This window comes from Rhopalosiphum padi, chromosome 2 (genome assembly GCF_020882245.1).
Source record: "Rhopalosiphum padi isolate XX-2018 chromosome 2, ASM2088224v1, whole genome shotgun sequence".
Taxonomy (NCBI): Eukaryota; Metazoa; Arthropoda; class Insecta; order Hemiptera; family Aphididae; genus Rhopalosiphum; species Rhopalosiphum padi.
In genome coordinates, this window is record NC_083598.1 from 26,113,873 (window position 1) to 26,136,988 (window position 23,116).

Below are 23,116 nucleotides of genomic sequence, written 5' to 3' on the forward strand. Positions count from 1 at the left end.
TTTTACATTTATTAGTAGTTTAATTATAGTAATAAGTAATGTTATAGAATTGTCCCAAACTTTCAGTAATGAAATTTTCGTGTATATTATAAATTATGTATAAATATATATTTTCAATTAGAGTAGAGTTATGTAAAAGTAGTGTTAGATGCTATTGTAGTAGGTAGTTAGTGCTCAGATGTTGTTGCGTTGCGACCTGCGTATAAAATTCAAAGCACTCAGTGTTGTGTATACTTAGATTTTAAGTATATACACGATGACACCATGTTTAGATAATATTTATGTTATTTTAAGGTCATATTATAACGAAAACTAGTTTTTACTTTATTTAGATTGAAAATACAACGTTCTTTGTGTGATGACGTATATAAGTATATTTTTGTACGATCTATTTTGTTGTAAATGATAAAATATACAATTATTTGTTACTTGATGAAAAAAACGTAATAAATACACTCATTATAAAAAAACCATACAATCATTTTAAAAACGTCTTTATAAAAACTAATGTTCTAACAAAATGATTAATTATTGAATATTTTTTTTTCTAAATAGAGTTAGGGCATAGGAGTTTATTAATTTACAATTGTGTATGTGTATTTTTTTAAATTCAGTTGTAGCTTTTGATACTTCAAGGACACGCACCACAATGATCCACCTAATTCTAAACACTATAACTTGATTTATATTATTTTAAACAGGTAAACCCTGTGTTAATATAGGTTCACTGATCAATTATTTAAAAAAATATTACAAACATATTATCCAATCAGATTTAAAATACCTTACAACAAATGTTTTTACACTTACCTAACGAGGGTTAAATTTCTACATAATGAGCGGCTTTGTATGCTAACTGCACTTGGATAATTATTCAACAATGATCTTTATTTAGGCACTAATTGAATTGACAGAAATTTCCTGAAAAATAACAATTAAAGTAAATAACAACTTTAAACATGTACATCAAAACAATTATGTTTAAACTTTTTCTTTTTATTAATATTAACTTATCAATGTTTAGTGAATAAAACTATCCATTATCTAAAGTATAGCAAACATCAATAATATGAACTACATAAAAAAAAATTTCAATTTAGCTATTTATTTTTTGAAAATATAATAGATAAGGTAATAGGTAAATTTTCATTTAAATCCATGACTATAATACGTTATTAATTTCTTGTAAATTATTTATCTAAACTTTATTTTCATTATCAACCAATTGTTACAATTATGTTAGACAATTTTAAAATCATAAATTTTCTATATATATTTAATTATAAACTGATGATATTTTTATCGTAGTATATTTAAGTATTTATTTATTTTTAATATTAAATGGTATAAGGAAAATAAAAACAACATAGTAATTTAAAACCATTGTAAGCTTGGTTACAAATTATAAAAGTATATATTATAAACTTATTATAAAGAAGGAATATTTTAATTACCAATATCTTGTAATAATATTATTATACAGTTGTATATTATTTAATATTATTAAAATGGCACTAGACATTTTTTTTTAAATGCATCATCGAATAAGTAATAACATGTATATTATAAATAAAAGTATTTATAGTTTAGAGACTTACTAAAAATCTAAAATATAAATTATCTAATACTATGAAAATTTATGAAAAAAATATTTTTCAATATCTACTTAGTACCTATAATATAAATTATTTTATAATTATTAATACCTGTACGTGTTTAATTGTTTGAATAAAAGAGTTACCTATACCATTCGAAAGACTTTTTAAAATACATCTAATACGCATTATGATAATAATTAATAATATATCTCTGATAAAACTTTAATATCTTATATTAATGCATATTCAATTACAACATGATAAATAATATTAGTAAGCATAGGTTATCTATACGGACAGTCTGGAAAAAGCACTATCAATTCCGTCCATAACTATTCGATAGACAACTCAGAGATATTACCATTTTACCCGAGATGTAATTTCGTTGATGAAATCACAGACAAAGTGTAAAAAGATCAATCTCGGTCGAGAGACCAGTCGTACTCAGTGTATATATTAACAAAAGTCATATACGTGTACAATACAGACTATCGCCAGCAAGCAATATTGTAGCACATATTTCTAATGTTTACCTATTATTTTTTTGAATAATAGATATCTCATTATATGCTCTTTTCAAAGCGAATATTAAAATGAAACACGCATGGAAACTAAATAAAACAAACTACCTATCATGGTTTCTGAAAAATGTACATCTCTTATAATTTTAATTTAAATAGTACTAATAAAAAAACATGTTGCGTATAACTCAAAGAATATTACGTTTTAGTATTATATTTTAGAATCTTTCCGTAAGCGTAGCCGTAATTTATGCCGATTTTACTAAAGCTTTATAGTCATGTCACTTTAATAAAGGTCCTTTTAAAGTCTGATTTCAGCGATTCTCTGATTACTTTGTTTTCATCTTATCGCGTTGATACAATTCATCAGAGCGAGTAACTTGAAATCTGATGTTGTAGATATTTAGTCTGGTGTGCCCTGTGGTAGACATATCCCATCTCTTAACCTTGCTTTGTTCATTAACAACATCATTAAAATAACTCACCACTAGCAGCTGCTAATTTTGGCATGTACAATTAAGTTATTTCAGGAATTTCATTAGATTTATGACAATTAGTAGTCATTTGGTATTTGCATGTTTGGATTATTCCTTAATATGTCTGCATTTTTCGCAGTAACTAGGGTTAATAAATTTATCAAATTTACCTACGATGATCTGTGTAAGCACTACTATGTGCAATATGATTAAGGATCTTGGTAAAACATTCGATTCAAAATTGAAGTTCCGCAATCACATTGATAATATAAATAGTAAAGCCTTACGGTCTCCAGGATATGTGTATAAACTTCGAGTTGGACTATCATCTTAAAATGCTTTACTGTTAATTTGTACGGTCCATTTGTGGTCTAATTATCTAACAATCTCAATATTTCATACAGTTAGTGTCGTTAGTGATAGTCATCAACTTAAACGCGTGCAGCGCTTAAATTTTTATATTTTTTACTTATGGTTTTTATATTGATTGTCCATTACACAACTCTACTTCAGCATCTTTAGGGCTAAGAACATTAATTGATCTTAGCGAATAGGTCAACCTGACTTTTTTGTATAATTCAATACCATTTTTATGCACCCAGTTTCCTTACAGTTTACTACAGGCAGTGACTTTGGACATACGCATAATTTTAGAGTTTATTCATCTGCAACTGACTATTATAGAAATAATCTATTTGTCAATATGATGAGGATGGCTAATGACGATAAATATTTTTTACTATTTTGGTTTTACTATTATACTTATTTTCTTGTTTGAATTTATTGGGTTAATTGAGTACATGTTAGTAGTTCGTCAGGCCAAAATTCAAGTAGTATTTTGGACATATATTTTATATTAATCAATTCACCCAATTATTCTGAGTCTCATATTTTTGTTTTATGGTTTATTTGGTTTTTAAAATTAAAACATTAACTAAGCCAAAAAGTTAGAAAAAATTTCAATTTTTAGTTAGGGTATTACAAAAAAATCTAGAAACACATTGGTTTGAAAAACATTTAACAAAAAAAAAGTCATCCTATTAAATTAGTTATATTATCTACATTTATACCAAGTGCTTGAGCATATTCTTTCTTTAATTTATAAACTCATTTCACTCATACTTTCATTAACATGCTATTATGTTTTCATTGATTAACACTTTGTAATCATAGATTGCACATAGCAAACTTAAAAGTGCGTTATAGTAAGGTGAGAACTAAAAAAAAAAAATATTGCAGTATTCCTCTCCCAAAAAGTCATCTCAAAATGAGAATATCTGTATTATTGTGTAATCTGTTTAATGCATCATGAAACAAATTTTTACAATGAAAAATTAAAGATCGCACTTGGGAATCTGTGCCAAATGTTGATAATACACTAGAATCCAATTTAGAAACTGGCCAAGTGTTATGAAACACAGTTTGCTTAACTAAAAATAAAAAAAAACCAGCGAGATTATGGACTAAAGAATGAGTAGACTTGAATACAATGTAGATATTGTTACTATGAGACTGCGTTATTTTGTTAGTTGGTATTTAACTTTGCCTTTTTAACGGTTAAATTTTTTGTTAGTGATATTTTTATTTGTATTTATAAATTTTTGTTAGTTATTAAAATAATTATAATTGTGTAAATTCATATCCCACGTTTATCAACAAAAACGTTGAATAAATAATTGGTGAAAAAGTAGAAAAATTTAATTGTTTTGCTGTTAATAAAAAAAATTATATCAATGTACAAGGAACATATTATTTAACTCGTTAATCTTTGGAAACATAAAATATATTTTATAATATAAAAGTACCATCGACGTATTTTAATAACACGTTATAACTACTTATGTTGAATCAAAAATTCTAATAATATGTTACATTTAAATTTGGAACTTATTAAATGGTATAAAAGTAGTACGTTTTTTTCGAAAAAAGTAATTTCTCTCTGTTGAGCTCTATCAATATCTTATATATATATAACAATTTTTTGTATCTACTGATCTTCTGATAACTAAAATTATATGAGTATTATTATAGTAACTAAATAAATCAAAATGACAAGTTTTCTCAAATAAAATGTCCTATTTATAAAAATACTTATAGGACTTTTCTTTTAAATATCTTTAAGAACCCTAAAATGTCAAGTTTTTGAAAATAAAATATATAAAAACGTATATATTTTCTTAATATCATAATAATATAATATATTAATTAAACAAAAAATTATCATTAAAGAAGACTGTCAAATGCAACTAATTAAATGTACGAGAACATGCTATAGTACCTTACAAACTTATTCAATAGTAATTCAATAGCACGACTGATACAAAATGTTATTTTGATATACCATAACATACTGTCATTATGATATAATATTGTATGAAAATATGATTGATATTATTGAATAAATGATATTCAAAGCGCATATTATTGAATGACATAACGTGTATTTTGTGAATTATTATTTGATTATTGGTTTGACGAGAATTTTAATGTACGAAGTTGTTATAATTAAATTTAGTTTTTCTAAATTGTATTAAGCAAATCTACGAAAAAAACATTGTATCTTCATTTGAGAATATCGATTAACATTTAAAATAATCAACATTTGAACAAATCCTGTTTATTTTTAAAAATAAAATTGATTGGAGTTTTTAAATATTAATTATATTAAGAATATATTGAAAGTTTATTAAAATTAAATGTTTAATATAATATACATTTATTTATATAGATTTTTATGTAAATTAAACACACACATGCGAATGAATTAGTTTTAAAATAAAAATGTGATTGATTATCATTCCATTAAAAATAAAATATACAATGCAAAACAATTGATAACCTTTATATATATATATATATATAATATATATATACCAGTAATAAAAATGTCATACATTTTAGAATAATTTATATCAATATTTCTTTTATCATTCGTTATTTTTATTTATATTTTTTATTTTTTAAAGTCTTACTTCAATATTAGTATTTTACACAAATGTAATAGTACTTACTACTAACATAACTTTATGTTTTCCAAAAATGATTTAGAGAATTCAAACTACATCACAGGTAATGAGATATGTATTTGTAGTATCACTAGTCATATATTGTTATGCATTTAAGACTTTTTTTATTTGTATATATATGTTTTTTTTTTATTAAATATTTAGATAAATTTATATTTTCAAAATGTATATTTTAAAATATTTATTAAAAACTTTTATTTTAGTTATAAAAGTCTATAAACATTAAATTCAGAATAGTTTGATTTGTATCAATTTAATATTCAAATTCGAAACACTTGCTATATATGCTTCATACACGTATAAATGTATAAAAAATTAAATAAAACTATAAAAAAACAAAAATCATAAAATAATTATAAATTCTACAGTAATTGTTATCAAGTGAAGATAAGATTGAGTAACATCCTTAAATAATTAAATAAACATGTACTTTCTGAATCAACTAAGTCCCAAGAGATAAATTAACGGTCACCTTTAACTAGTACTTACTAGTAAAAATGTAATTTTGTATATTATACTAAAACTTAAAGTTTTAGATATTTAAACAATATTATTTCCATCAATAAAATTATTTTTAACAGAAATAAAATATTTTGGTAAATAAAAATATGTTATACGTTTATATAAAGATTAAAATTTCTTATAGAACAAAAATATTTTAATTTATTTTAAAACTACCTCAATGCATATATGAGATAGACATAAATTAAAAATGTAATTTAAAATCAAAAACAATACCACAGTTATTGGATTTTAAAATAATAAGTTTTAGACCAAATAGTTGTTTACTAGTTTATTAGCTCTATAAAATGTTTTTATATATAGGTAACTTCTTGCCAATGTATCAAATGTAGACAATATAGATATTAAAAAAAAAAAAGACGTTAATTAAAAATCAATATTATTATTGTTCAACTACAAATAGTTAGTTTTTTGTGTTCATTAGAAATTTAAAATTAAAATAAAAATAAATTGTATGTGGTTCTTTAATTATACAAGATATATGGATTTATTATAGAATAATTACTAAACATAAAATTAGTTTTAATTGTTTTTTAAATTTAACAGTTCTTCTTATTTTATTTCGTATTAAAGAAGTAGAAATGTAGAATAATATAAAATGCAATATCCGCAGTTCATTTGACAGGCATGTGTGTTCACGTAGTAAGACGGTCATAAAAAATGCATTACCTTTGAAACGCGAAAAACCTCGAAGAAAATATGTAATCGTGTAATCGTACAAAACCTTAATATTTTATGACACTGCAACTGGTACAAAATAAATCAGTCGACGCTAAAAAACTTTCGTAATTTATATATAATGTCTACAGAAAGCAAATCACAAAATATTTTATTATTAAATTATGAGGAGGCACTCGGTGTAATGAAATAGGCAAGCAGTATTTACAAAACTGAATAATTATTTGCGTTACTATAGGTATAAAATATCTTGGCTAACCAATACAATTCCAATAGTAATACATTATGACCATACTGCAACAATAAATCTTACATCAATGGATACCTACACAATATAGTCTAATAATTATATTTCTAAAATATTTTTTTCAGGTTCAGTGTCCATTGAATTAAAAAAAAACGTTATTATTGTAAAAAAAAGCTATTATTATAAGTTTTAAACACAATGCAACGTAACTTGATGGTTTTGTATAATTATAAATTTCATATTTTTATCAGTCAATTATTTTGACTCGTATAATTCATACATGCGTGCGTGTGTGTGTGTGTGTGTGTGTGTGTGTGTGTGTGTGTGTGTGTGCTAGGCCACTGAATTCCTAAATACAAAAAAACATTCGTAGATTATTAGGTACGTCATATACCATTTTGTTGGACATGATTATTATAATAAATATAATGTTAAGAATTAAGATCAATATTGAGAATGAAAAATAGAAGACAAACGAATCATTTTAAACAACGTTTGCAATACAACGACGCGGACGTTGCTGCGGTGCGGTAAAGCCGAGCGGCAAACGCTACTCGGGGTGATTTTAATTACGATGAGAAACCCCTTTGGTGGTCCGTTTTCCCAGTGATCGTGGCGCGAATCGGGAGGTATAGCTTTTGTTTGGCTACCAAATTGAATTCCAAACATTATAACGTCCGGTGGTGACCTCCACTCTTTCCGCAAACGGTATCCAAGGTTCGTGTAACACCGTCATAGACAATATTTCTGTTTTGGGAATACGCTTGCTTATTGGTATAACTTTTGATTATTAATCTTGCGAGATTTCATTTTGGTTCTAATAGTTCTATAGATGTTCGGCTCTGCGTCATCGTGTTTGTATATTATAATAAAACCGCATTCACGAACCGGTGACAATAAAATGTAATTTCGTGATATTATTTATGACGATAAAAAAAAATTATAAAATTCGTGGCCAGAATAAGAATATTTTATACACCGGACAAACAATTTTATAAATTCAATCTGTAATTATATATAATACATAAAAATAAAATTAACCATGTCATCATTAAATCATTATAAATATTTAACTACTTAATCATACATTTATTTGTACAATAGCACAAGGTAAATTGCCGTTGATACTGAAACTAATAAATACATATATATATATTATGTAGGTATATATAAATGTATATAAGTATATTGTAGGTGTATTGTATATGTCGAAACGAATTCAGAATGTTTGTGGATTTTTCATGAACATAATACATAAGACGATATAGGTACATAATTTACGACAGATCTATTGAGTTATTGTTTCAATCACCAAACATTCTAGACACGTCATAAAAACATACATTCGGTTGGTTATGGTGTTATTTTATTAGAAATACGATAAACAATTAAGATCAAAATTGCTTTACTAAATTTAATGAAATTTAAAAATTAAAAAAAAATAATAACAACTAAGTTATCAGAATAATATCGAGATCTTCCTGTCGACGCATAAATGTACATATTATAGATTTCTCATTGGTAAGTGAAAGATAAAAAAAATATTAATAATGTTAAAAATCTAAACAGAATTTTTGTTTTGTTAAGATGCAATAATCAGAGTAACGTTAAGCGGACATTATTATAATGGAAAACGTTAAGCAAAATACCGTAATAATCATAACGTTCATTTCCCCTGAGATTTTGTATTTAAAATTTTAATATCGAACGAGTACTTATATAATATTGTTGTGGGCTTTAGGTGGACGGAAACACCACTAATACGCCCGACAACGTCATAACATAACGCAACAGTGCTACGGATTATAGCGGTTAGAATTATTGAAATAACAATATCAAATTTCAATTAAGTGCATTTTATGTCACGGGTACCGTAAACTAATAATAAACTAATTAACTATAACGCTCCGTGTTTACAATGATTGAAACACGAATGTTTCTACATCTCGAGTCATTATTGCTCACGAGACGAAGGGTGTTTTATTTTAACACGAAATACTCATTTCGTCTCTTTAACTTGGATCAAATGTCTACAGCCACTTAGTGGTTTGATTTAATATTTGCATTGAAATTTGCGACAATTTTATTATGTGGTGAAAATTAGTTAAATTGTACATAGCATAATTTCATGTTACAATGATTCTATGATTCTGTGGTCTCTGTGATAGTTATATATCTATTTTATATCTTTATAGCTCTATTTTCATTAGTCTCTTTTAGCATAAAATTTTAATTTTAATTAACAAAATTAACTTTACTAACACACTAGTTTTAATGTTCTAGTTAAAAACGTATTTTGTTAAAAAAAAAAATGTATTTTTCAGAAGTGACATTTTTTAGTGTCTGTATAAGTAACAGTGTCATAATGAGTGTGGGGGGATGGTGTAGTTAAAAGGGTTTTAACTCTTCCCTTCATAAAAGTTAATAATGCTTAATTTTATATGAAATATTCTATTTTAATTTATGTTTTTTTTCTTAAATTAATCACATTTCCTTAATACAATTTTGTATATAGTATTATGGATGATTATAAAATATTTATATCAATATCTCCTTTAATAAATAAACACATTTTCAATCAATTTTATAGACAATAATAATATTATAATTTTTATAACCATGAATTTTATAAATTAAAAAATATTTAAAACATTATGTTTTAACATTAACTCAAGGAATATATCCATTATCCACACGCATGGTGATAAAAAGATACCAACATGAGAGTTAAGACTCCTAAGACCTATCTAGTAACAAATTAAAGTAACTCGTTATAATACAAAATATTCATCCCTAGTCATCACAAAACCACATGGTATTAACTAGGGGATTTTGTAAATTAATCATTTAAGCTTGAACACCTCTGTGAGGACAAATTCACGCATATATTCACCGTAACTTGATTAGCTATCTGTTGAATGTAGAAGTCACCGAGTTGATAATTTAATAAAGTGTAAATACGGAAATTTCACCGTATTAAAATCAGATTCTATAGGTTATAATTCTTAGCACGATTTCCACGTGTCCAAGTACGACTATACTAAAAAAAAGTACATGTATATATTGTATTTTTAAATCAGTACTTTGTTAGTAATTAATTAATTAAAACTTCTTCATTTAATATTTCAATTCAAATGTAAATCATAATATAGATTTTAAAACCATGCTTAGCTTATACTCATACTGTACTATCTAAATGTATGCATATAATATATAATAATTTATTAAGACATGCATTTCTTGTATACCTGTTAATTTATTAGTTTTTTGCTGTAACGAATGTGTTAAATCAATTGTTAATTCAATTTGAAATAATCATTGGATACGAAACAAAGATTTATAGTGAAGACAGTTTGTCAGCTTCTGATTATAAATATATGTTATGATTTATATGAAAATTAGTAATTTATCTTTCTATTAGTAGTACAGTAGATTGAACTTATTTTTTCTAAAAACATCGAACATTTTAAAAGTAAATAATTTAAACATTTTTTTTTTTTTTTTTTACATATTTTTAACAATAAAAATGAGGTTATTAGCCGATAAAAGCATATTATTTACTTTATATGTATTTTTAAAACTACACAACAAGTATTGCATATAATGATGTAATAATGCTAATAACTTTTAAGTTAAAACTGATTATGGAAATAGGTTCATGGTATATTTAGCTTGAAATTATTCAAAATACCTTCTTTGAAAACTTCATTGTACAATATACAATATACATGGATAATAATTATAATACATGATATTATTAATAAACTGTGAAAAGTACCTAAAATTAATACTTTTGGAATTTTAACAAACTACTTATCTACAATTAATTTGCATAAGAAAGATTGTTAATAGTTTATATTTAAATATCCAATTTTGTCAAATTTTGATATTCAAATTTCTATGAAATAAAACTGTCCATAATATTATAAGTATAATACAAATTTATTATAAATCACATGTATAATTACCAAGCCTAAACCATTAGAATTACATTTTTTCGATTTTTTAACTGCGAAATAATTAACAAATTTTTACGATTTCAACGATTTTTTTCAAATTTAGAATTCAAACGCTTACAAATAAAAATAATTATGTGTTTTCGCTATTGTTTAATCACTGTAAGAACAACTTATGAAAAATCTTGTATTGTATTGTCAAGGCTCTTGTCTAAAGAAACCTAAAAAATTTCAAATGTCTACAAATAACCAATTTGAATGTATTAAAAAGACCCAACATATTTTGAAAATAACCCATAAAATGCTAATATAAATAGTAAAAATGTCAAGTATATACTGTTATTAATTTTTAAACCACAATAAAAAACAAAATAAATTTTGCCAAGAACTATTGTTGCTTAACTATTATTGTTTTCGATTCTTTACCAAAAACCACAAAATACATTAAATATTGATGTATTATTGCTAGTATAATAAATATCTTCATTCCACACACAAATAAAGTAATTGGATAGCTATATTTTATAGAAAAAGAAGTATAAATAGTGTTTAATAAAAAGTATAAGTTAATTTTTCAACTAGCAATGATATAGAGGATGGTTCATAGAGCATATCCATCCCCTGTTTTCTTCTTCAATAATGTTATTCAGAATTTGATTTTTGGAATTTTTAAATATACTTAGATAATCAAATCCATACTTTTAAATTCTTGAAATTTTGCTTAAGTAGCGTCCCGTGGAGATATAAATTTTTATTTTCAAACGAAATCCCCTTTTTTAGTTCATTATTAGAGTTTATTATTTGGTAAGTTTTCTAAAAATGTTGACGTATCAAAATCAGAGTTCAAAGGCGATGTTGTTGAGCTATTAATTTAACTTTGCGTACTAAGGATATATGTCCATGTTAATAGGGCCTATGATGAGTTGAAAATTTCAGTTATTAATAATAATAAATCAAAATGACGAAACACTAGATATAATATTACGTATACTTTACATTTTTGTACAACTATTTTTAATGTATGTTATAGACTATAGTAGTATAAACATTTTGCTAAATTAATGTTACAAATATAACAATAAATTATAATATAATTATAAATACTATATATTTAAAAATTCTAAAATAAGAATTTAAATGAATTCATTATTTAATGAAAAATTCATGGTGAACATGCATGGTAAATTATTCTATACATATACTTTTAGCTAATAATAGTAATAGGATTATTTTTAAATTTAAACGTTCATATCAATAAATGTTATTAATAAGTACTTTTATAAATTATTATATTAAATTACAATTAATTATATTCTATTTTCACATTAAAATGACATACTGACACGCCTACTTGAATAAAAAGCCTTTTAATGATGATTAAAGCATTCATAAAATAAAAAGACTATACAAAACACATATTTTAGTCATTTCCGAGAAGGCTATAAATAAAAATAATAGAAAATAATACAATACAAAATAAATAGTTCCTCAAGTAATTATAATTTGAGAAAACCAATATATTTGTTAATGAATATTTTTCAATTTATTTTATTGTTAAACTAATTGTTATAAAAATTAAATTAATACATTTTAAGTACTTATGTGCAATTTTTTAATTAAAGATTCTGAATAATAATCTATTGATTTTACAATAAACAAGAAGTTTCTTTCATATCGTATATTTCTTTTTATGTAATTTTGTCATTCGATAGTGTCCATTTTTTTTTAATTTTCTAATTTTTGAGTATTTTTGTGTAAAAAACATAAATAGTTGAACAATTTAAAAATACAAATAATCGTATATATTAATGAAACAACTATTTTAACAAAATTTGAGTTATGTTTTTGAAACACAATACCATCGAAAGTTATACTCTATGAACATGCTAAGATTAACAAAAACTGTTAAGCTTTTATTTTTATTCATAATCAAACACTTCTATTAATGTATAATGTATTAGGTTTATTTATAAAAAATATTTAAAGGTAAAATAATAATTAATATTATATTTTACACTTATAGACGTATAGTAACTATATTAACTAATTGGACACAAATTGTAATTTTATTTTATTTTTCCAAATTCATTAATAACTTTTTCAGATAAATTAAGTTCTTCGATTTTTTTTCTATGTAAACTTAACATACATAATCCGGATAAACGGTTCTCACACATTGTTGAACGTAACTAGGTTTTAATACGACGTAATTTCCTGAATGTCCTTTCTATACTACAAGTTGTTGGTGGAATAGTCATATAAATAATAATACTTCTCTTCAAAGTTAGATAAAATTCACAATCTTTAAAAAAAAGAAATATTTTCCTACCGACTATATATTACCTATATCAAATATAAATACACCTTAGTACCAATAATGATTTTTGGGATTTTAGAATATTTAATTTGGATATAATTATTTTAACTAGCAGGAAAGTTAGGGGGAGTTGTCCCCTCCCTGCCCCCCTTGCGGACGCCCTTGAGTAAACGATTGATAAACTTGTGACAGCAAATAAAGCGTATTACGTTTCACAAATTATATACATTTGAATAAACTATGTTATTTTATTCATAAACGTTTATTTCTTATAAAATATTATATTATTACTTTTAAAATTTATAATAATTTTAATTTCAGTAGTATTTGTGTTTATTTTGTAGAAAGTTTAATTACACTGCCCCAGTGCTTCTAAAAAAGTTAGTTGATGTAATTAATGAATTTAAAGTAAAAATTGTATATTACGATACTAGGTTTCTATACATTATTATGTTGTAATAAATGAAACATATATAATACTATTAAATTTATATGAAAAAAATAAAATGATTGGTAAGTCAACAGTTATTTATTTAAAAAACAACGTTTACGTATATTAAATACATGTGAATTAAATTTAAGTTTAAAGATAATATAAGGCGCAGCATTATTTATTAATATATTATTATATTTTTATATTTTTATTTTTTAATATGTTATACGGATATAAAGAAAAACGGGTTTGTCTCGATTTTTTTTTTCATCAATGTTTCAAGTGATAAATGAACAGGGTAAACGGTTTTTTTTTTTTTTTTGGAAACTGAACACTTTGTAGTTGAATTGGGCATGTCGTCTTAGGTATAATTAATTAATGATGTAGGAGTATTATTTACTTATACTCAAGTTTTTACTGTTAGTATCAAAGTCTCATTAGTAATAAAATATTATTAATGTAATGATAAAAAAAAGCTTACCGCCATTTAAAAAACTATAAAGTACTATAACAAAATATATGTTTCCCTTTGTCTTATTATAATTTTTATAGTACCTACTCATATATAAAATAAATAAAATACCTATATGCTGTTGAATTATTATTAACAATTAAGTATGTTTACTATAGAGTAAAATATTAATATAATTGGAATTGTACGAATTAAATAAGCGATACCATTGTTTATAGAATAAATTCTTATTCTAATTCTAATACTTAAATGTTCAGTCTTTCTAGTCTTTGAGCTTTTGTTCATTTGTTCGATTTTTTTTCTCGATACTCTTTTAAAAATAAGAATATAACTTGTTTATGTTTTAGATTTATTATAGTAAATTAAAATTTGAATGATAATCAACTATAACATTTTAACACTACGAAATATTTATGGATTAGTTATTAGTTCACTTCATTATTATATAATTTTATAAAAATTACATTTATATTACAAAAATTCATAATATTTTGATTGATAGTAATAATGTATAATGTTATATTATTATTCATTTTTTTATATTTAATGATAATTAAATATAATATATCGTTTTAGTAAAAAATGTCCCCATTAATATTATCCCTTATTTCATATAATCTGTTTTTAATGATAATAATATTTAAACTAAATACAAAAATATTTTTCTTAACATTATAAATTATGCATCCCACAGGTTCAGATCAATTATAACAATTATATTCTTTCTTGATTTAAATTTAAAAATTGATAGTTGATAACTCGTATTCAATACGTTTGTTATAAATATTATAATTTAAGTACTATATAGATTATATTATATACTACAAACAACATTCGAACTTATTAACACTTAAGTTAAATAGGAATATGTATGATACAATGTTATTGTGGAAATAATAACATAGCCAGCTCAGGTATATGTATAACGGTCCAACGCAGATTTCGATTGATGGGTTGGGACTTGTAAAAAATGTGTTGTGTTGTAAATATCCAAAAGTTTAGTATTAACTTTCATTTAATGGAAATTTACGTTGCTAACACATATTAAGTAATAATAATATTTGACGATATTTGTTAGTTGTTAGTATATATAATATTAATGCATAACTGGTTATAAAACAACTAATTACAAACAATTTTCAATCATCAAACGATCATAAAAATTAACGTGATTTTCTGGTAAATCTTTTATTTTTGTTATAATATGCGGAAAATCTAATGAGGAATCTTTAGATATAAAAATACATTTTTTACTACAAAATCATTTTAAAATATTTGAGATCTTACAATTTTTTTCGAAATTCTAATTTAAACGTTATTATAAATAATATTGCATCTATTAATTTTTAATATTTCTTAACTGATAAATGAATAATTTATACAAACATCGTATTAAATTTTTTTACATATTCATACATTTTTTTTTCGGTATTTATAAAAAATAATAATAATAATAAAAACAGAAATTCCAATTGTCTACAAATAGTTCACATATAATATGTATGTTAAAATATGTAGAAAATTATAACATCACTATTTCATGAAAATATCACATTTTTATTGTTATTTGGTATATTATAATTATTTAAGCTTAAGTTTTCCAAAAATATGCTACGGTATTATTTAGTGATGTCATAAACATTGACAGTATCTTATATTGTAACCAATATTATCAGTTTTATTGTGTAAATAAATTTAAATTAAATATTTAAATAGATAAAAATAATATAACAATTATTATAAAATAAATGTAAAATGTGCAAAATACGAGTAAGTAAGGAATCTGGCATAAATTAAATAATTTTATACATTTCAAATCATAACTTTTACAATAACAATAGAAGTATCCTATATATATATTATATATATATATATATATATATAAATTAAATGATAAAACTTTTCAATGCACCATACATTTTCAAGAATTATTTAAGTGTGCAATAAGAAAAAGTTAGAGATCCATTTAAATAAATGTTTTTTGATTAAAATTATAATATTTAATAATATAATATTATACCTAACTGATATTATTGTGTTTATATTATGAAATGTGAAGTATAAAGTAGATCTGCGATATTAATCCACAATTTCACAGACGAAAAGGGGCTTCAACGGGAAATAAAAATTGAATAACTTCAAATTTATACTCAAACCAAAATGAAATCATATACAGTAACAACTACAATAAACTAAAATTCACCTTCGGATTATATTTCTATTATTATTTTAATCACATATCATATTCAATTTAAATTAAGTACACTAATTGTTTTTTCTTTCTTTTGTTTTAAATTTATTTATCGCCTAAGATATCATCTCTCGTTGATCTATTTTTGTATAATATTTCCAAATATATAATAAATTATCTCTGTTATACCAGCTTTTAAGAGCACGTTATACCCACATGTGTCGTCTCCATATTTATAACGCATAACATTGTAAATTTAACGTTTAGAAGATCCCATCTTACACTGTTATTTTTAATATTAGAGTGAATTGACCTTTTGTTAAATGTCAAGGTAAAAATACTATCTAGGGCAACTGGAAAGTTTTTATATTTTAATTTTAAAGCAAGATATCAGCATTTTTTTAAATTTTAAAATGATCATAATTGTTCATACTATTCTTACTGTACACGATACCGTAAAAACTTGACGGAAAAAATTGTAGAGTTTCGATGTATTTATGATATTAGATATTTTCTCTCTGTAATAACTACTCTTCATACTAAAAATTAAATAACAAAAGAACTTAACAAAACTAGTATCATATTCATAATAGTTTCATTTATTTTACAATATTATTTTATTATTCAACTTTCATAATTTAATTTAAACCATTTTCATTATTTAAATGTCTACACATATTTTAACTCATAACACGATAATGGTTGCCTGGAAATAGTGAACAAATACGTGTGAATAGATATTGCGTTACTTAAATGCTGAGTTTTCTATAGTACAATAATGGTGTAAATATTGTTGTAGTTTAATGGTCATTTAACGAAATTCGTTGGGAGAAAAAACTGAAATGAAAACAAGACAAAGTTGTGAAGTTATCGGTATGCCGACGGTGGTTCGGCTGCACAAGTACTTACTAAGGCGAAACGCAGATGGCGCGGTGGCCAATTAACACAGCGCTGTGGCGCCATGAACGTGGAACGGCCGACACGAGCGGGAAAAATTACCCCCTCGTGGCAGTGGTAAAAATCGCTACGCCTTGACAGAGCTTATGTTATTTCGCTTATCCCAGAACTTGTAGCTTAAGGGTAGCTGCCAGTCCGTGTACGTGTAAAATACAATACGATTATACGGAATAGGTACATACCACCAAAACAATACGGGGTGTATGCACATCTGGAGAATTTGACAAATATTTTACATTTGTATGATAGCTGTTAGAACTTTTTTGCAGACTGTCGGTTAACTGAAACGATACAAGTCGTATAATTAACAGTTTTGTAGATGCGGATGAAAACGCGCTCTGTAAAACTATAATATTTTAGCCACACGTTAGGACTTTGGACAATTAAATACATTATATATTATATAGGTATAAACAGTCACCTGACCAATTCAACATAAAGGTAATATAAATAATGCGTATGCCTTCACATGAATAATAGCTGGTTGTTTGACAGCAATACAAAAAAAAAATATATATACATATACAATAATAAAAGGGTCTTATTTTGACATATACACGAGCTTAGTGGTATTTGTCCAATATACGCCCAATATAGAAACGTAGACATGTCTTTATTCTAATGTACCGGTTAAATGTAGTGAAAGGACTAGATTCCTATAAAACAGATTTGAATTAATTATTTATAAATTCTTCTTAAAATATATTTCTTTAATTTATTCCTTTAAATCGCATAAAAATATAAGAAAACAATGTAAATTTAAAAAACACCATATTTCAAAAATTATTAGTAAATTTAAAATTTAAAAACCATAAACATGGGTAAATCGATCGTGAGTAGACTTTACAAAGAATTTAAATCGGTTTTAACAATTGGTACAATTTTATTAAAGCATATTTTAATTTCTTTGGTACACTTGTGCTTACAATTTCTTTGAGTAAATTAAATTATTAAATTGTATATGACTGCTGGTATAACACTTATACGTATAAACAGTTCAATTACAAACATATTACATGAAAAATTATTAACTTTGAACACCATATTTTGTCTAAATATCGCAGAAAGATCGAATAATTAAACGCTTAATATGGCTGTTATCTATCTCTATGATTTTGTTTTAATTTATCATCTATTCTAAATGTCCCATGTAGAAGTAGAAATAATTAGTTTTTGGTTGAAAATCGATGTTTTAAAATATCTTAATCAGGCAAGTTTAAATCTAATAGGTTTTTTTTTCACTAATAATAAGAAGGTTTAAAGTAATCGATAAAAGTAATTTATAATTTAAATTTATTTTTAATTATTATTTTATATTTTTTTGATGTGAAATCCAGCATTGTTGGCGTAGTGCAATTTTATATGGTTTTAGTTTCCTTTAACATCGAAGTATAAACAAAATTATTTATACTATTATGTAACAATTACGGGTAGAAATCAAAAGTGTTGTTGTTGTAACTTATAAAATATAATAAATAACATATTTATTTTTAGTTTACGATTTATAAAGAAATTGGAAAATATAATTTTTATAGATAAGAATAAAAAAAAATAATATATTGGCTGACAGTATCTATTTGTTAAATAATATTATTATATTGAATTGGAAGTACATTTTTAAAATCGAATCTGATTGTTTTTGTACAGTGACTTTTAAAAATTGTATTTATGTTTTTTTCATCAGAAATCGAAAGGTTAAATCAGTATATTTTGTTTTTTCTACGAATCTATAAGTTAAATAAAGCCAAATAAACTTACCATTTTAAACGACTACTATAACAGTAATTTAATTTTTTTTCACCCTTTATATAAATTATATAATAATAAGTGTATTGTAAATTGTAATACATAAAAATACGTAAATAAATCTCAAAATAATCAGATCACAACAGATCAATTGTGTTAATAGGTATTTATTTATTATAGTCTATATATTATAATTATGTGTGTGTCTCAAAAGTAATAATAATCATTTATAGGCGTAACATTAAGTTGAATCTTGAACAATAGCAATGATTAAAATTCAAATCTAATTAATCCGAACTTTTGTACATTTAAGTAGCTTTATATACAATTAGAAATTGTGAGAATAATGTAGAATAATCATATTATAGTACCTATACTATAAAATACAGAACCAATCAAATTTAGTACCTATCCACGTTGATACGTCATATAAGTCAATAAGTAAATCGTAAAAATATAGCGTTTTTACCATAATAATATCGAACTTAATATAACATTAAATAAAATTTAACTATTTGAAAGTTTAACGCGATGGACATTTTTCAAATGTTTTGATTATTATTGTGTTACACGTAAGGCAATACGGTAAAGCGTATTGAATAATTTACTGTATAAGCAGATACAGTATACAATATTTTAAATAGGTATAAAAGACAGGTTAATACATGCATATGGTGTATGGGGTTCTAAAATTTTATGAAATTTTCACAAAATATTTCATTTCAATGAAAAATAAAATAAAATTTATTGTATCTAAAAGTTGATACTATTTTTAGTCACGTCAACTTACAAGTGAACGTTTTTAAAAGTTGGTTTATTTTATGAAGCAAATAAAATATGCATACTTATTGATTATATACCGTATATGGATATAAGTGAATAGGCTAGTCGAATTATCATTGAACTTCGACATGATAACCATTTTACCTAGTTAAAAATATATTCAAACTGTTAACAGTTGTACCAATTTTGTTGTACATTTTAATTCTGAAATATTATTACGATAAAAACCATATATTATTTTATGTGATATGAAGGCTAATGTTGCTATTGATTAAATTATCCAGTGCCAATACTTTTTGGTTGGAAGAAATACATATAATATACAATATATGAGTGTTTTATACTCAATTTAGACATCTTGGAATTATTAATATGTTTGAGTTAATATTTTTAATAACAATGTTCTATTGATTTAATAGCATGTTATAGAATATTTTATTGAGTATATTATTTTATATATATTTTTTTAACTAAATTAGTGTTAACAATTGTTAGAGACAAATAAAAAAAAAAAAATAAGTAATAAAAAATCATGAAAAAATAATAATAACAATTTGTTGAATAGTTTAGATACACCATGTATATACACGTTATAATGATACCATACAAAAATGATTCTTAAACATATATAGATTGGTTTTAATGTAGAATTTTTATATTTATTTTCTTCTTTATTTTACGTTTTATATACGAGTATGTAGTATACTAGTAAGTTATGAAGGTAAAATTATAAATAAAATTAGTATTATGTTATATTTTGTATTTTATATGATATATTATATTATATACCACCTCAATTAGCATATTTATAATATTGGCGTCTATAGGATGATGATAATTATGCAAAAGCACTTTAACCACTCTAAGTATAGTAAGTATAAGCTAGTAGTCTGGCACTGTATGTTAGAGTAATTGACACACAATTTGTAGAATTCACTGCCAAATGGTTATTTTTCCTCGAGTAATACATGAATTGGATTATTCGTATTTCACAAAAAAAACTCATTATATTCGTTTTTATCATTATTATATATTATTGAATAATCATCACGTACAAATCTAAAGTAATTATTAATAGTAGTCACAGATAATAAAAATATCTAATTAATCCGTGTCTTCATAATCAACGTTAATGGATAACCAGATTATAACTTTGACTTCTAGTTATAAATTCAATCACGTATCGAAATATTTCGAAAAATATTCTATTTCAGAATATGAAATTAAATATACATATTATTTATTCATTCAAAAAAGTAAAAAATTAAAAATTATAAAGATAAAAAATATTAAAATAGTTAGTTTTATTTCGACTGGAAATTGTGTAAAAAATATATTTTCCAAAACGTGAATAGATTTTAAAACAATGAGTGTTGTTCGATTAAATAATCACCCAGTATAATAATTTCATATATATCTGCTATGCGCATATAGTATTTATTATTATTTAAAATGTCTCTTATAGTTTTTAAACAATGGAGTACTTTCCTGTGCATTTAATCAGAGTATTTAATAACTTCACAAAAAAACAACCCCCCGAAAACATTCGTTTTAAAAGTTATTATAATACAGGGATTTTCCACGATTTGCACATTCGTGAATTTGATAAAATGCAGTTAGAATTAAAATATGACGTTATTTTATATTTATATAACAAGCTGTCTCACGACAGTCGTATTATAGCCTCGTGGATGATGATTGTATGGGGGTGTTTCTTTTGTATCATTATATTATTATTATTTTTTTTTTTAACTTTATCGAATTTCAACGCGTCTCTTTTATTATTCATCAATACTTAGTTTCAAATCTATTGGCTTCTCTAGACTTCTGAATCTCTATTATATCAAAATATTTTATGATTGTAAAAGCATTAGGTACACATTTCTCAGAATCTAAAATTACAAATTACCATAATAATTTTAAAAACTTAAAGGAAGTATAAAACTATTTTGAAATATCTTATACAGAATAAAGTAAAATCAGATAACAATTAAAATTAATAATGTATAATTTCTAATAATTGCCAAATGTTGTAAAAACAATAAATACGAATTTACGAATTGTCGTGAAATATTTCTTAGAATCGCGTTTAATTTCTAATAATATCAATACAGTTAATATATTATTATATTTAAATACATGAATTATATTTGTTTACATACTTTTATCATTGCTATAATATTATAATGTATGTCAGCAGTCCATATCTATGTAAATAGACCATTGTGTTTATTCCTGCTACAGTTGATGTAATATTATTATCACCTCTGCATTTTTATATTGAATTAAACAAGTGCATCGATATATTTATCGCTTTATTTGGAATTTAAATTAAACCTATTAAAGGAATGTATTAAAATATACAAATTGCATTGTTAACAAACACGAACAAATAATAAATTTAATACAAAAACAATATTCATTTGGTTTTAATGACTAAATAATATACACAAGTATTTAGTATCTGATATTCAAAATGTGATAATAATTATTTTAATATCTCCGTGTACATGATGTACTTACTTTTGTTTTCCTATTGAGAAATACTGGACATCACTGAAAAAATATGTGTGTAAGCACGTATAATATATTAAAAAATTTGACTGTATTTAGTCTAAATTTAGTAGGTTGACCGACTTTCAAACCAAACTAAAAACAGCACGTACGCACCACATCGGGTCGACCGTACAATGCTTATTAGTTATTATACTGTGCACAACTAAGTGTGGTTAAAAGGTGTTCGTATACAGCGAAAAGGGTTTAAAACTACGGATCTTTTTTGTTGAACAAAATGTCTATGTCAACAGCTGTAAGCTTAGGCAAGAACGATTATTCCGCGTTTGTCCCAACCGAAGTTATAACTTATAAGGGTGCAAATATAGTCAATATGACGAAACTTTACGAAAATGTTCTCTTCTTCAATTTCCACTGAGTGTACAGAGAAAACTATTCAGTTTGTAATAATATTTTTTGTACAGTTTTCTTTAGTCATTACTCATTAATTAGGAAATGCAAACATTTTTTAAAAACATAAATTTGAACATAACCAAAACGCCTAAAATTAGACCAGAAATTATAAAATAGGGTTTCAAGGTATAAGTCTTTCTATAATGCATTTTGAATATGCATACTTAATTTCAACTCATTTCAGAAATTCATGATACTTGGATGGAATTGAAATACCCTTATAATA

At 24.0% G+C, this 23,116-nt stretch overlaps 1 protein-coding gene across 6 annotated transcripts in view; it reads right to left on the reverse strand.

Moving 5' to 3' along the window:
• Positions 1-23,116, reverse strand: part of LOC132921388 (5-hydroxytryptamine receptor 1-like) — a 213,156-nt gene that overhangs the window by 97,590 nt on the left and 92,450 nt on the right. For 4 of the 6 annotated variants that reach the window (XM_060984390.1, XM_060984391.1, XM_060984388.1 and 1 more), the window contains one exon: positions 811-921. The exons of the other annotated variants lie outside the window; for them this stretch is intronic. The gene's annotated coding sequence lies outside the window, so the exon portion shown is untranslated. The remainder of the gene's footprint in view (positions 1-810; positions 922-23,116) is intronic. 6 annotated transcript variants of the gene reach the window in all.